General features: G+C 35.7%; 1 pseudogene across 1 annotated transcript; it reads right to left on the bottom strand.

The window, feature by feature from the left end:
- Nucleotides 1–10,290: 10,290 nt before the first annotated feature.
- LOC306653529 (bridging integrator 2-like) lies at nt 10,291–12,317 on the bottom strand (annotated as a pseudogene). Its single transcript has one exon. The product of its transcript is annotated as a bridging integrator 2-like (transcript).
- Between the last annotated feature and the right edge of the window lie 318 nt (nt 12,318–12,635).

Raw genomic sequence — 12,635 nt, 5'->3', positions numbered from 1 at the left:
ATATCAATTCTAGAGATTTATCATATTGAGGAAACAACATAACCAAGTGATTTACAGAATTATGGGGTGAAAATGTTTCCACTGAATTTTTATGAAATTTGGCAAGTTTCAGAAATGTATTACTAGCTATAGAGAAGATAGGTAGGTAGGTGCGTAGGTGGGTAGGAAGATGTGGATAGTATGTGGGGTGCATTTTAATTGCATAACAATCTGGTGCTTGTTACGCTTTTTATCTTCTGAGTTTGTTGTAGTATTTAATATAATTAGAAATGAATAATAAAATGGTGTGTGACTTAGCTGAGTTCACAGTATGGCCTTGGGGTAAACTGAACTGAAAAAAAATCGTCTCACTCTGATCCATTTCAGAGGCGACTGGACTGAGAAGAACATTAATATATTCACAAAACATCTTGAGGGGTTGAATAGTCCACTTCATTAACCTTAGCTGGATACAAAGGTTTAGAAAAAAGTAAGCTAAGGAAAGTTCAGTGAAAGTATTTCTGGAATTTTGTTGAAACCTCGCCCCCCATCAGTTCCCACTCTGCACCCTGCACATAGTACAGCAGCTACCCAGGTTGAGTCAGATGTGTCAGTTTCCCATTCTAGTTCAGTTTCCCTGTCCTTTCTCAACACACTCCATCAGAAATGTTGATAACATGCAGGAGCTTGAATAAGAGTAGAGGAATGACTCTCCCTTACGTTTGTAAGTTAGGGGATTGGACTGAGAACTGAATGGCAATTATCAAGTGTGGGTGCCGCCATGAGAGTCGTGCAGCATTTTCCTCCCCGGAGAACATACTCTTTGCACTTGTTCTCCCACCCCTCCTACCTCCAACAAGAAGCAAACTGAGCAAAGAAACCTTGGAACAGATACCCCAACTCTATATTCCTTTGTATTTCCTTTTGCTATGAAAATAATGATAGGCAGAGCAAAGGTTTTGATTTGGACCTCAAATAAGGATGTAATATCAGCTTCTTAATTTATGTAGTGTTTTAGACATTTGGTCAAAATTAGGCTAGCCATACTGTTTCTTGAAGTCCCTGGCTACAATTAACTCATCACAAAATGGAGCTGGAGTTTAGGGCAAAGTTATGTTAGTAAGAGAGCATGCTTTTGCATGGGGGTTTCCTCTTCCTCTCTCCATGAGGAACTAGTTTACAAAAGTAAACAGAATTTAGGAGTTGGTATTCAACAATCTGGGTAATAAAAAATAATGTGATGTTAATTATCTTGACAACTGTTTCAAACTCTGGTCAATACAGATAGCTCTTTCTAAGTAAAACCAAGCCATTTCTATGACATCTTTTTTCCCCCATGAAATGTAAACACACACTAGTAACTCTTCTTATGTTACTGTCAAAACTCAACAATTGTACTGGTTGCTTGTGAAGTTTGAGATGCACAACTGAGTTGACAAGAATCGAGTTCACGCAAATAGAATTCCCTTTATTCATAATTCTTATATATTTACAAGAAACTTGGGCCCTTGGAAGTAATCAGTGTCTCTCTCTTCTCTATGATACTGATGTCTTTTACCTTGGGCTGGAGACAAAGTAATTTTGTTTTATAGAGCACCTCATTTCTTTGCTCATCCTTCAGTGAGAAGAAATTAAGCCAATAATTAAATGCTAGTATTGGGTGTGTTCGTATGTGTGTACATGTGTGTATGAGTGTGCATGTGGGATTCTCTTGGTATATTTGAAGTACAAATTGTTATGCACAGAATGTACAGACCCTGTTTAGTTTCCCAATGATATTAATGAAATCTAACATGCTCCGTATGCATCAATGCAGAGATTTTTTTGTGTCTTCACACAATAATTTCCCTCCCAGAATATAGCCAATTCATCTCTATTAGCTGTTATATTTTTCCATGCAGTTTTTGCTTCTCAAGATTTATGAAGAGTTGAAGGTGGGATTGTGGTGAAAAATCAGTTGTTGATAGGAACAGTAAGCATATAATTTAAAAAACAGTTATGTGTATAATAAAGTTACAATTACAATTTTTTTTTGTTGATTCTTCCTTGGTAAGCTTAAAAATGTTCATTGGTTGGGGAAGGAGATGCAAAAGGGAAGACTATGCTGTTTATTTGTATCTTCTCATAGTGAAATGAAGTATAAATATACTTCATTCCAGTTATTTTTAATATCTCTGTCCATGTTTAAGCATAGGTTCATTGTTAATGAAAAGGTCTCGGTTTTAGTGTCATTTAAAATTATTTTCTGTCTTTACACATACTCTTGTTGATATTAGGAAAATCTCATGTCCAGAGCTACTCTTCGAAATGAATTACAAATAGATTCTTGGCTCCTTATTTAATCATTTTAGCTTTAATTTCTGTCCTTTACTCTTTCTAATCCACTTTACAATTTGATATGCATTTTTTTTGTTTTATAGCTCTTTTCTCTGAAAATCCAATGCCCCATCTATACTCCATCTAAAAAAAAAATAATTGCAAACTCAGTACAGAGAACTTAGAGCATTCAAGTTATATTTCTTGCTTATGGAATAACCTATCAAAACACCTTCCAGCATTGAGCTAGTTTAATTCCCCTATGGATTCTGAAGGGGAATAAACCTTCCATGCAGATGTAAACCCACTAACTAGGAGAAGTCAATGGGCAACAGTTGTTTCACTTCACTAAGAAAAATTGAGAACCAAGTCTTCAACTTCATGTTTTTCTGTTCTCTATTAGTGGATTCTTCAATAATGTTAATTTCTCAAAACCAAAAGAAATCATATAGCAAACAGGCTGGAACTAGAAAACGGGACTCAAGAATTAAAAGGCCCAAGAAATATATTGATTACTGATTACACATAGCATGTGCCTTGTTTATAAAATTCTTTAGTTTCCATCCTCCAAATTAAGCAAAATGTGTCCTCCAAACACCATATTCAGACTGATAGCCAGATATGATAATAGGCTGAAACAATTCTTTTGTTATGCAATCACAAGAGAAAAAACAAATCCCTATGTTCAAATTCATTCACTTATAACAATTTACTGTGGTCTCAACCTAGATTATTCCCAACCCGCTCAAATTATTTATTCCTATTCCCTCGTCCTCCTGACCATGTATCTATAGAAAATTTACTTTTGTAGAATTTCTGGTTCATCTCAGATAAACCTCATTTCCTAAAGGCAACTTCATTATAAATTACATGTTGAATGGTAATTTTTGATAATTCTTTTTGTTGTGAATCTACTATTGTGGCCATGTATCTAAAAGTTGTTAGATTAATTTTTGACTCTGTACTTATCAAAAAGAGGCAAAATATAGAGGCTGCTTAGTATTTATTTTGTCATCTACTGCTTCTCTCTTGACTTCCATACTAAATTCTCAGATTTCCTTATTTCTTTTCCATTGCAACCTACTGAAGACCAAAAAACAAAAAACAATAAGTGAAATTTTAGATTTGGTCTATCATATGTAGATTTTGATGTAGCATGTTCCTGTACATCACTGACTAGGAAGATGCTTCCTGAGGCTTAGTTGTGGGAAGCAGCTACTCATATGCAGACCCTTCACATTGTCTCCTTTGTCTTTCAGGACATCAGAACAATTCCAGAGTTTACCCACTTGATGCACATATTTGAGGGAAGGGAAAAAATAGGTCCAGCACTGTAATTTCTTGGACTGATAGAAATCTATGGGCTAAGCCCTAACAATTACTTTCTTACTTCTGCAGCATATCTCCTGTACTTTTGGTCTTCCAGGATCTGTGAGCTGATCCTGCTGCATTGGGCTGGAGGTAGACTAGAGAAGCATGAAGATTTGGCAGTTTGTTTTTAAATGTGACCTGGGAAACACATTTAATCAAAATTTCTGCCTCTTTTGCCTCTCAGTAAAAAAAAAAAAAAACAAAAAAAAAAACAAAAAACTAAGGTTATGGTCTATTTTAAAATAAAATCCAGCTATCATTAATTTTCATCTTACTGATAATAAATTCTTTACATTTTTTTTCCAAATAGAATAGTAAAGAATGAATGGAGGCTATAGTCTTTATAGAGAACACTACTGAGAAAGAAAGCTGTAGAAGACACATGTATTTGACTTTCATCAATTCACCTAAAGCCAGCATTACTTTAGGATACTAGTAAACAAATAGGAGGTATTAAGTCTTCACTCTTAAAAGGCATTTCAGAGGTATTTCAGATAGAAAGGCTTTCCAGACCTGCAGCTTTCCTGAGTTTTGGTCATTTCTATTTCACAAGTACCATTGGGAATTAATCCTTATCTCTGTAAGGAAGTTTCTGCAACTACAATCCTGTATGGTTTTGCCTTTGTTTTTTTTTTCCCCAGAATAACTTCTTTGTGTTAGTTCCATGGTTGCTCCAACAAATTACCACCAACTTCGTGGTTTAGAAAAACACACAATTATTATCCTATAGTTCTGGAACCAGAAATCTGAATAAGTCTAATGGTGCTAAAAGCATGGTATTGGTAATGGTGATTCCTTGTGGAGAGGTAGGTGAAAATCTGTTTCCATGTTTTTCTTAGCTTCCAGAAGTGCCTGCAATTCTTTGCTCATGATTTCTTCTTTTTATCACATCACTTCTTCCTCTTTTGTAGTGATTTCTCTACTTCCCTCAAACATGGGTACTTATGATTACATTTAGGCCCCACCTCAATAACGAAGGACAATCTCTTCATCTCCATATCCTAAATTTAGTCACAGCCACAGAGTAATTTTTTTTTTCCATATAAAGTTACATTCACAGATCCTGAGATTTAGGACCTCAGTATCTTTGGGGCCATTATTAGGCCTACCATACATGCAATTAGTAATTATTTTTTAATGTGTATTTCAATATTAATTATATTTAGTAAGCATTTATGTATTAGCATACAGATATTACTACTCAAGTGTATTTATCTGGTTGAATAAACTAAACTAGATCATTAGCACTCACATTTAAACCCCACAAATTTATATCATCATGTTGATACACTATATTTTAGTACCTAACTAAAGGGTTTTAAGAGAAAAGATTAAAACTAACAACCTTATGAGACTGGTTCAGAAGCCTCCTTAAAAAGTGAAGAAACATTTAATTTTTGTGCTTCTTGAATATTGCTTCTATGTATTTATAGGTGATTGATATTTGCTTTGAGAGTTTAGAATATTGTGATAATATTTGAGATGGAAGAATTTTTGACAATAAAAAAATGCATTTGTAGAAGGACTGAAATAAACAGCCACCATGGTGAATGATATTGCAAAATGTTTGTATCTTTTAAATGTTAGGCTAAATTTAAAGAAGAAAAATCTAAAGATCCAGTTATTCTAAAGAATAGCTACTATTCTCTGGTTCTATCCCTATCATGGTAAGGAAAATGAGCCAGTCCCCAAAAACCAAAAGTCAAATGTTTTCTCTGATATGCAGATGCTAATTCACAATGGTGGGGGGCAACTAGGGAAGAAGAGAGTTTACTTTAGATTAGGTACAGGGGATTGAAGGGAGGGGAAGGGTAGGTGGAGAGGAAGGATTGTAGAATGAATCAAACATTATGACCTTATGTACATAACTATAAGACCAGTGAGATGCTACATCATGTACGACCAGAATAATGAGAAATTATACTCCATTATATATGATGTATCAAAGTGCATTCTACTGTCATGTATAACTAATTAAAACAAATTTTAAAAAATTTAAAAAGAATAGCTACTTATGCTGTATTTTTGAGCCAGCAACCAAAGTAGACCTAACTTATTCAGCCGGTAACCCTCAGTCTTTGGGGATGGTGAAGATTAAGATGCCTACAACTATAGGAAAATAAAACAACAACAATAACAACAAAGTATCTTAAACTCAGAAATCACTTTATGTTAGGATTCTAAAGGTAGACTGAGGAGATGTGGCATTTCCATTTTATTTGATATGGATGATATGGATAGATTCAATATTTCTATGCTAATATAGCTACCCTGATAATCTAACACAGAAATGGTATGGAAGCAGCAGTTTCTGATTCTACATGGAAACAGGGCATGTTTGTGTGGAATATAGAATTCCAAGACAAATAGAATCAAAATTGTATTTTCATTCATAAACAGAGGCAATTACACATCAGTTATTGTTATTGTTATTATTCCTACTATTATTTTTCTGGAGATACAAGGGATTGAACTGAGGGGCACTCACCACTGAGCCACATCCCCAGCCCTATTTTGTACTTTATTTAGAGACAGGGTCTCATTGAGTTGTTTAGTGCCTTGCTTTTATTGAGGCTGGCTTTGTACTCAAGATTCTTCTGTCTCAACCTCCCAAGCCACTGGGATTACAGGTGTGCACCACCGCAACTGGCTCTTATTATTCTTTTAGCAACACATTTTATATTGTTTGAAGAATAACCCCTAAGGGAGATTGTTATACTGATAGACTTTTTAAAGCAATATTATCAGTTAAGCAAATCTTGTCTGTGTTTTCCTTTTACATCTAAACATTTCTTTGCATAAGGGCACAACTTCCAACTTCCAATACATATTTCCATTTGCCTGGGCAATTTTTCTGGACTCCAAAGCCCTGTTTGTGCAAATTTAGTCAGCCTGGAGAATTAGTGACAACTGGAGAAAACTTCAAGCAATTGAACCTCAGGAGGATAATTTGAATCATAAATCCTACAAAGTCTGGGAGGGTCTCCCAGTAGAATTAAGTTTCATGGCCACAAAGGTAACTTGCTAATGAATTATTTTCTTAAAATTTACTTTTAATTGAAGAATAGTAATTATACATATTTATTGGGTATAATGAAATGTGTTTGATAAATATTTACACTCTAGAATGTTTAAATAAAGCTAATTAATAAATCTATCACCTCATGTATTTTGTTTTTGGTGTAGTTAACAAATTTAAAATTTGTAGCTTTAGGAAATTTTCATTAAACTGTTTTTTAATTGGCACATAATATCTGTACATATTTATGATGTGCTATGATTTTTTGACTAATGTTTAACATTTGGTAATGCTCACCTCAGGGCAATTAGCATATTCATCACCTTAAACTTTTGTCATTTCTTTATGATGAGTACTCTTAAAATCCACTCTTCTATTTTGAGATATAAAATGCATCATTATTAATTATATTCACCCTGCTTTGCCATAGTTCTGGAATATACAATGCATTGTTTCCATTTATTATATTTGTCATTCTGTTCAATATATCAATAAAGCTTATTTCTCTTGTCTAAATAATACTATGTGTCTTTTGACCAACAAATCCCTTTTTCCACTGATACCTTCACCAGCCTCTGGCAACCACCATTCTATTCTATACTTTGTACTGTGTATGAGTTAGACTTTTATAGATTCCACATATAAGTGAGATCATGTACTATTTATCTTTATGTACCTGGTTTAATAGCATAATATCCTCCAGGTTCTTTTTTTTTTTTTTTTTTTTTTTTTGGTCACGAATAGCAGAGTTTCCTCCTGTTTTAAGCTGAAATACACACACACACAAAAGCACACACACACACACACACACACACACACACACTTTCCCAGAATCTTCCAGGGGAATTAAGCTCCCTGAACACAAAAGTAACTTGTAAATGCATTCTTTTCCTAAATTTTACTTCTAATTGAAAAATAATAATCATATATATTTATTGGGTACAATGAAATGTGTTTCATAAGTACTTACATTATGTAATTGTTAATAAAGCATTGTTAACGTGCATATATATTTATATATGTACATCTTTTTTCCAATCCATTCATTAATTAATGGACACCAGGTAACGTCTTTATTTTAGCTATTATGAATAATGTTGCAATGGTCATGGGAGTGCAGATACTGTTTTACTATACAGATTTCAATTCCTTTGGATGTATATCCTGAAGTGGGATTTCAGATCATATAGTAGTTCTATTTTTAATTTTTTAAATAACCTACATACTTTTTCCAGTAAAGCTGTATTGATTTACATTCACACCAGTAATGCACAAGGGTTTCCTTTTCTCCACATTCTTGCCAGCACTTAAGTTTTGTCTTTGTGGTAATAGCTATTCTAACAGATGTGTGTGTGTGTGTGTGTGTGTGTGTGTGTGTGTGTGTGTGTGTGACAGGCTTATTTCTTTTTTAATTATTATTAATATTTTTATTTACAATAGAATGCATTTATATATTTTGATAGATCATACATAGAGTGAAATTTCTCATTTTTATGATTGTACATATTATAGGATCACATGGGTCATGCAGTCATACATGTACATTAGATAATAATGTGTTTCACTCTATTATCCTTCCTACCCCCATATTCCTTCCCCTCCTTTCAAATTTGAGGTGATATTACATTATGGTTTTAATTTGCATTTCTTTGATGATCAGCAATGACAAGCATTCTCTCATATATGTCATTCATTATTATGTCTTCTTTTTAGAAATGTCTATGTATTTTCTTGACCCATTTCTTAGTTGGGTTATTTGATTTCTTGCTATAGAGTTTGAATACTTTATATATTTTAAATGTCAGAACCCTATTAGTTGTATGATTTGGAAATAATCTCTTTTATCTGGACAAACTTTTTTTAGACAATTCCTTTTTTTTTTTTCTCTTTGTTGTTTGTGCTTATTACCGCATATCTAAGAAATCTTTGCTGAGACCAAGGCAGTGGAGTTATTCCCCTGGTCTTTCTTCTACTGGTCTTACAGTTTCAGGTCTTATATTTGAATTTCACTTCACTTTGTGTAAATTTTTGTATATATTGTGAAATAAAGGTAATTTTATTCTTCCACATGGATATTCAGTATTCCCAACACAATTTGTTGCAGACACAGTCCTTATTTGGTGTTGGCATCTTTGTCAAAAATCAATTGACCATAAATATATGGCTTTATCACTTGGTAGTCTATTCTTTTCCATTGGTCCATGTATCTATTTTACGTTGTTTTGATTACTAGATATTTGTGACAGATTTTTATGTCTGGTATTGTGAAGTCTGCATGCTTCCCCCTCCACCACCAAGATTGCTTTGTCAATTTAGAGTCTTCTGTGGTTCCATATGAATTTTAGGATTAAATTTTCTATTTCTGTGAAAATAGTGCTGTAGTTTTGATAAGGAGTGCATTGATTCATAGCTTGTTTTAATATAGGTTCTGTTGAGCCATAGATTGCTTTGATGCAGATTGTGCTGATCTGTAGATTGTTTGGGGTAATATGAATGTATTAACAATATTAATTTTTTGAATCCATGAACCCTAATACCATCCCCCTTATTTGTGTTGTCTAAAATGTATTTCAGTAATTTAGTTATGTATTGGTTTATATTTTTAGTTTTCAGTGTACACATCTTTCTTCTCCTTTATTATTTACACCTAACTTTTTGATGCTATTGTGAATGGGATTGATTTCTCAATTTCTTTTTCAGATAATTGTTGACATAAAAAAAAAATGCTACTGAATTTTGAGTGTTGAATTTTTATTCTGCAACTTTACTGAATTTATCAGTTTTAATAGTTTTTGATATCATCTTTAGAGTATTTTATATCCAAGATCATGTCACAAAGAAACAATTTTTCTTCTTCCTTTCTTATTTGAATGATTTCTACTTTTTTTCTTGTCTTATTGATCTGTCTAGCACTTGCAGTACTACGCTGAATGAAAAGGGCAAAAGTGGCATCTTTGTCTTGTGTCTGATCCTTGTTATTGTTCCTAAAAATATTTCAAATTTTAATCATTGAGTATAATGTTAGCTATGGGGTTTTTATATGTGGTCTTTATTGTGCTAAAGTGTATTCATTCTATGCTTAATCTGTTGGGAGTTTTTAGTCAGGAAAGGATATTTAATTTTGTCAACTTTTTTCTCCATATTACTTATACATTTTTGTCCTGCATTCTCTTGATATAGTGTTTCACATTCACTGATCTCTATATTGTTCAGCCATCATTTAGTCTTAAAAATAATTCAACTTAATGAAGATTAATGATGCATTTAGTATCTGCTCTTGGATTCTACTCACTTGAACTTCTTTGAATGTTTTTGTCTCTATGTCCATTAGAGACACTGAAATTTTCTTTCCTTATAGTGTCTCACCTGGCATTAGCACTGGGGCAATGCTGGCCTTATAAAATGAGTTTAGAAATATTTACCCATTGATATTTTGAAAAGTCTGAAGAAAACTGGCATTGATTCCGTAAATGTCTGTTAGAATTCCAAAGTGAAAATTCTGATCTTAAACTTTTTTGGATGAGAGACATTTTTATTACTGATTCAATCTCCTTACTTATTTATTTATTTATTTTTTTAATTTTAAGTCAAAAATCACACTTTATTTAGCAATCTGAAAACCTGTTCTTTGGCTTTAAGTCCTGCAAAATGAGTGTTAAGTCAAAGACAAATTTGTCCACTATCCTCTGAGTATGTGTGGTTGTGTCTCTGAGTGAACAAGTGTTCGTGTGTACAGATACTTTTGCTTTATATAGTTAAAACAGCCCCATTTAAACACATAATATCTTATTCTTCTAACAGTTTCTAAAACCTGAGTTAAAATATTCCTGAGTCTGTCATTCTCCTCTCCCAAACCTGCCTGCCTGCCTTCCTCCCTCCCTCCCCTAAGGCTGCTCCTCAGCCTCCATTAATGCCAGGTCTTTGGAGATGACCAGCATCCACACTGCCTGAGCAGTGGAAGTGAATGCAGCTTTATACCCCTTGACCTATCTGTCCCCTTCGGTTAAGGAGTTTCTCTGGGGAGATGTGTATAGGGGAGGTCTTGGCAATTTCTCTTCAGAGTTGTGCAGTTTGACTTACAAATACCTCTCCTTGAGGCTCAGGTGCTGTGATGTTTTCTCCTGGAAGTGCAGAGACATGGAGCTGAGGGCCTTGGACCTCAAGAGAGTTGGCTGAGATAAGTTTATTGTCCTCTTCTTTGTCTTTCACCTTCCCCATCTCTCCAGGTCCTGAACAAACCTGAGAGGTGTGCAAGGTGGGGGAAGTACAAAGTTCTTCTGGGTTCAGATTGTGAATGTTTTCCTTTTCTCTGGCTTCGGGAGTTCTTAATGGCTTCTCTGGTGGTTCTGGATCAGGAGAGGCTGCTAAGGAGGACCTAGGACTTGGAGTCCCAGTCCCCAAGAGGGCCCTAGGGCTGGAGGGTGAACCCCCTTCAAAGGCTGGAGGGCTGGAGGGTATGTTTCCTGAGGTGGGCCTGGGGCTTGGAGGGGCTTTGGGTGGGGGAGGCCTACTAGGGGGTGCCGAGGTCCTCTGGATAGAGGCTCTCTTCTTTGGTTGTTCAGATTCTTCACTTAAGGTGCGGTTCGTAGGACTACTTCTGGAAGAGAGGATGGCTGCTTTGAAGGGTTCAGGGATCTGCCTGGTGCTGGAGCTTGGACACTAGGGAGAACTTCCTCCTGGCACTTGTCATTCTCAGTGGTGGACATGGGCTGGGCCTGGTTTGGGCCATTACAGGCTGGTAGAGGCTCTTCCTCCTCAGAGGAGCTTACTTCAGACCCTCCCTCCTCTATTTCCTCATCTTTTAAGGATTTTTCTTTGATCTTAGAATCATCTTCTCCTTGGGTTGCATCAGATGTCAGCTCTTCTTCAGCTGCTGAGATAGATTCAGTCTCACTTGTCAAGGAAAGTGCAGAGGGGCTGGTGGGTGAGGTAAGAGGGCTGGAGACTGAAGATGTTCGAACTGGGGGAGAGATGACTAAAGAGCGTCTGCTGCTGCTATTATAAAGAATAGGCAGCTCCTCCAGTAGTTCCTGGTTTAGGTCCTCAAACACACTCTGGGCTTTGTTGAACTCTTCCTCAGCCTTGGCAGTCTTGGCCTCATCTTTCTTCTTAGCATTCTATACCGCCTCCAGGTGGTGTCGGGCACTATCATAGTCCACAAGTTTCCGACCCCGCTTGGCAATTCTCTCCTTAATCTCGTTGAACTGTGCTACATAGTTTTCCATGGTCCTCAAAGCCTGGTCAGCAAGTTTCTCTTCGTAGTCTTCCCAAAGGAGATCATTATTCCCTACGATCGCCTTCAGTTCTTCATGACCATCCCACTCGCTGCTTTAGATCTCCTGCAGGGTTTCTGACACTCTCTTTGAACTTTCATGCATCACTTTGACTGCACTAAGGAAGTTCTTCAGGTCCTTGTATAGCTTGTGGCCTTCTGCCTGTTGTTGGTAGAAGTTGTAGGCACTTTGTTCAAATCGCTCGTCTTTGGTTTCTACAGTTTTCCCCAATTTTTGTAGTACCTTCTCCTGGGCCCTGCTGAACTTCTTCTGCACCTGCTTGGCGAAGAGGCCGGCGGCGCCACCCGCCTTGCCCTCGGCCATCCTGCCGGCTCCGGGGCTGCTGGCCCGGCCCTGCGCCCTGTCCTCCTTACTTATTAATTGTTCATTTTTTAAAATTTCTTCTTGGTTCTGACTTTGTAGGTTATATATTCCTAGGAACTTACTCATTTCTTATAGATTATCTGATTGGGGAGGATATAATTTTTCATAGTAAGGCCTTTTGGTATTTTTTTGTTTCTCTGATGTTAGCTATACTGTCTCCTCTTTCAATTCTGACTTCTTTGTTTTCCTAGTCTGGATAGGTTTATTTATCTTTTGAAATAAGAATCTGTTAAATTTTTCTCATCTTTTTATTGACTTTCCAGTCTCTATTTAATTTTTGCTTCCTCTGATCT

Source organism: Sciurus vulgaris (assembly GCF_902686455.1).
Source record: "Sciurus vulgaris genome assembly, chromosome: 2".
NCBI classification, from domain to species: domain Eukaryota; kingdom Metazoa; phylum Chordata; class Mammalia; order Rodentia; family Sciuridae; genus Sciurus; species Sciurus vulgaris.
The sequence above is the reverse complement of the archived record's forward strand: the minus strand, read 5'-3'. Positions and strand labels throughout refer to the sequence as shown.